Here is a 4,908-nt window from a genome sequence, read left to right on the forward strand (position 1 = left end):
TAACCCATTGAGCCAACCAGGCACCCCAATAATCAGTTTTTTGATATGAAATTTATCTTGTATTCCTGGGCTAAATGCAACTTGGTCACTCTTATGGATTAAATTGTGTCCCCTCAAAAGATACGGAGCTCCTAATCCCTTGTACCTATAAATATGACATTATTTGAAAATAGGGTCTTTGTAGATATAACCAAGTAAAGACAAGGTCATTGTAGTGGGCCGTAATCTAGTATGAGAAAAGCAGAACACCGTATGAAGACAGAGAGACACAGAGTTGAAGACAGACATATGAAGATGGAAGCAGAGATTCGAGTTATGCTGCCACATGCCAAGGAATGCCTGGCACCACCAGAAGCCGGAAGAGGCAAGGAAATACCTTCCTCTAATGACATGGCAGGAAGCATAGCACTGGTAACATTGACCTCAGACTACTTGCTTTCAGCACTGCAAGTGAGTAAGTTTCTGTTGTTTTATCTTTTAAAAATTTTCTTCAAGATTTTTATTTATTTATTTGAGAGGGAGGGAGAGCACACAGGAAGGGGGAGGGCAGAGAGAGAGAGAAAGAGGGAGAGAGACATGCAGACCCCCTGCTGAGCATGGAGACTGACGGGGTGGGGGGGGCTCCATCCAAGGACCTGAGATCATGACCTGAGCTGCAGTTAGAGTCTTAACAGACTGAGCCTTCCAGGTGCCTCTCTGTTGTTTTAAATTGCCCAGTTTGTGGTACTTTGTTATAGCAGCCCTAAAAGTAGATAAAGTCAGAATTTCTTGCTGAGTTTGACTTAACAATACTTACTTTATTGAATCCAGTAAATATTTAACAATATTTACTTATTTAATTCAGCATCAATACGCATGAGTGAGATTGCAGAATATGTTCATGTTTTGTGGTGTTATATTATTATGATTATGATAGTCTTATCAAATAGATTGGGGTAATTCCTTATTTTTATTTTCTGAGACAGGGACGTCAGATTTGCCCTTTCCTTTACTATTTGGTGGGAGACCTATGGAAAGCCACCCAGGCCTGGTGTTTTATTCATGGGAAGATTTTTAGTTATGGATTAATTTCCCTAATTATTATATGACTATTAATATACTTTTCTTCTTGTGTTAGTTTTGTTAAGTTACATTTTTAAGGAATCTATCCATTTCATCTAGTTTTATTTCATCTCATCTTTACATTTACTGGCATAAAATTGTTTATAATATTATTTTCTGTTCAATCAATGCTGTTTCTGAAGGTATATCTCCTGTTTTACTCTTAATACAATTTAAAGATTTCTACCTTTTATCATGATAACTGTTGCCAGTGATTTGTTAATTGTTTTCAAAGAACCACCCTTTGGCATTTTATCTTCTCTGTAGTATATTTGTATTCTATATCATTACTCACACATTTTCTATATTCCTTGGACTTTTCTGTCATCTTTTACATACTATAATATTTAAAGCTACAAATTTTCCACTAATTACTGCTTTAGTAATCACATCCCATTAGTTTGCCTTTGCAGTATGTTATCAAATCTTAAGTATTTTCCTATTTCATTATGAATTTTCCTTTGAAATAATTTATTTAAAAGACTATTTTAATTTCCAAGCATGTATCGTTTCCTTAGTTACCTTTTATGGTAGCAAATATTAAGGTACTTTCATTGTCATTAGGAATTTGTTATGTATGATACAATTCTTTGAATTATTGGAAGCTCATTTTGTGGCTTCACACCTGGTTCCACTTCCTTTCTTTTTTGTGGATTATTTTTTTTTGTTTATTTTTATTCATTTATTCATTTTATTCTTTTTATTCCCTCTTCAGGCTGTTTGGAAATTCTATGTCTATTTTTTAAATTTTTAAATCCATAACCTAACTGTTTTAACATGCACTCTTAACAAAGCCTAAGATAATTAATTATTCCCTACTCCTGAATCATATGAGCATCTTAGAATACCTTAATTTTGATTAGCCCTATGAGTTCATATTCAATTGTTGACAAGTATTTTAATTCTGGCTAGATTATGTTATTATTATTTCTTCATTTTATCAATTTTTAAAATATTTTTCTCACCTATTTTCTAATATTTTTTGTTTATCACTAGTTCTTGCAGAGCAAGTTTTTCCTCTGGAATCATTTCCCTTCTATTCATCAGTTAATGAAATTTTCTTTTATTGAAAGTCTTCTGGTAACAGCCTTTCTGCCATTTTGTTTGATAATTTTTTCCAGATGTCTCTGAGTTTTATTTTAATTTTTAAATTGAGGCATAATTGACACATAACATTATATTAACTTCAGATATGCAATATAATGATTTGATATTTGTATACTGATAAGCTTTTTATTTTTCCTTCATTTTGGAAGATAACTGGGTAGAGAGCTTTTTGTTGACCATAAAGTCTAATATGCTCACAATGAATGAAAATGTAAGCTTCAGGATAAGAACAGAGACTACATAAAAGAGCTGAACAGAACACCTAGAACAGGAAAATACAACATTCAAATTAAAAAATAATCCTTTAACAGTCTTAACAACCTATATGAGTTAAAATGTGAGTCGGTTTACTTGAAAACTGATTAAATTATTTAATCTATAACTCAGAAAAGAATAATAAATGAGTACTTGTAAGACTGCTGTGGCCATCTCAAAACAATAAATAGATCCACCACCAAAAATCTGTTGGTATCTGAAAAAAGTTTATTATTTATATAACAAGGCCATTTGGGAGAGTTGGGCAGGCCTCTCAAGCTGCTGTGGAAAGAACTAAAGAAGTAGTGATCTGAGTCTTCTGCTGGTACCTAATAAGGCTTTCTGACTAGTTTCTCCATATGTAGAACAGAAGGGGAAAAGAAAGGGCTTGGTTTAAAAGCTGTCAGTAGTTAGACATAAAAAAAGAAATGAAGCCAGACACCTGTTATAGAGACAATGTCAGAATGTTTAAAATACATGGGATTTGTGATCAGGAGGCAGAGGAAAAAGAGGATGTGACAGAAAAAACGTTGAAAGATAACACAGCCCAAAATGTACAGATTTGCTGAAGGTTTTAAATATACAGGTTCAAGACACTTGCAAACTCTGGCAAGATAAGCACAAAGACAACCATATCCAGTCAAATGGCTGAAAACCAGAAGTAAAAAAGAAAATATTGAAAGCTGGTAAATATTATTTGTGTGTCTTGGCGGGCAAATTCCTAGGAACAGGTGAACTAGTCATATGGCATATAGCCAGTTCAATCAGGAGAAGAAACCACGTAGTAACTTAATCTATGGAAGTAAAAAAGAATTATTATATTATAATAGGAGAGTAACTACACAGATGCAAAGGGAACTGTAAAATGTATTCTAGGACTGACGGTGAACACCCACAGAATGATAAAGCTGAAAGAGGAGAGTCTTCCCCAAAGCTGGAGTTAAGCTTCACTGGATAGGTTGTTATTGTGGCCTTCTAGATGCTGAAGTTCACTGGGTTGCTGGGGTCAAAGCTGGTCCCTAACTGACAGGTAATCAGGAGATAACGTTCTGGGATTATAGCTGAGCTGAAGAAATGGAAAATATGCACAGAGGCAGTAGGGTTGCTGTTTTGAGCACAAGGTCTTTAGAACATTGTGTCTACATCAGGAAGGCCATAGAAAGACAGTGATTTGATCCAAGTTGTTGCTAAGGGGTTGAACGTTCTGGGCACGCACTGTGGGCATATACTAGTGGTTACCCCTGCATAGTGTCTGCTGATGCGTTATGCAGCAGGAACAAGAAAGCAAAACAAAACAATCAGAACAGCAGACCAGAACAGAGAAAAGAAACCTCTTATTCCTGCAATGTCTGTCTCTCTTGTGCCTTCCACTGACTGATGACGAATTTGAACTTAAGACAGTACATTGATAATTAGCATGTATGGTAAATGATGTTCAAATTTGTAAGAAATTGTGAGACTCTCTTCCAAAATATTTGTACCATTTTCCATTCTTATAAGGTATGAGTCAGAGTTCCAGATGGTATTGATGTTCTCCCCAGTGCTTGGTATTGTCAGAGTTAAAATTTTACCCATTCTAATGTGTGTGTAGTAGTATTAAATTACTTTTACTTGCATTTCCCTAGTGATTAACAGCATTTTTATGTACTTATTTACCTTCTAAATATTTGCTTTGGTGAAGTGTCAGTTCAGTTTTTTTTTTTTTTTTGCCTGAATTTTGAAGTGGGTTGTTCATATTTTTACTATTGAATTATAATTCTTTTAAAAGTATCCTGCATATGAAACTTCTCTATTTTTTCTCAATATGTGACCTATCTTTTCATTCATGGCCTTGGGAAGAGCAGATAAATTGAACTTTGGTAAAGTTCAATTTATCAGTTTTGTAGGCTTATGCTTTTCTGTCTCCTGAAAATCTTTGCTTAATCTAAATTCACAAAGATTTCTCCTCATGTTATTTTCTGGACTTTCTATTGGTTGTAACTTTCATATTAGATGATATGGTATAATATGAATTCATTTTTGAGAGGCAATGGTTGATATTTGTTTGTTTATTTATGCATATGGATTCTAATCATTCCAGTAAAAAACTTTTCTCTTTCTATTGACTTGCCTTGGTGCTTTTATTGATTAATTGACCATATAGGTTTAAGTCTATTGGTTAAAATTGTATTAAAGATTTTTGCTTAAATATTCAACATGGATATTGTTCTGTACTTTCCTTCTAAGTTATTACTGGGAGTTGCCAGATTGCAAGGTTTGAGGGTATGGTGCTTTATACTTCCAAGTTTTTCCAAGGTTTCAAGGTTTCTTGAACTGCAAGTTCAAGGGGTTTCTCAAAATCAACTTCAGGTTTGATAATCATTAGAAGTCGTATAACTCATCGAAAGCTATGACATTCACAATTGTGGTTTCTTAAAGGAAAAGGCTACATTAAATAAGCCAAGG

At 34.0% G+C, this 4,908-nt stretch overlaps 1 pseudogene; it reads left to right on the top strand.

Moving 5' to 3' along the window:
• The first annotated feature begins 294 nt into the window (after positions 1–294).
• Positions 295–4,908, top strand: part of LOC132018525 (elongation factor 1-alpha 1-like) — a 104,574-nt pseudogene continuing 99,960 nt past the window's right edge.

Source organism: Mustela nigripes, chromosome 5 (genome assembly GCF_022355385.1).
Source record: "Mustela nigripes isolate SB6536 chromosome 5, MUSNIG.SB6536, whole genome shotgun sequence".
NCBI lineage: Eukaryota > Metazoa > Chordata > Mammalia > Carnivora > Mustelidae > Mustela > Mustela nigripes.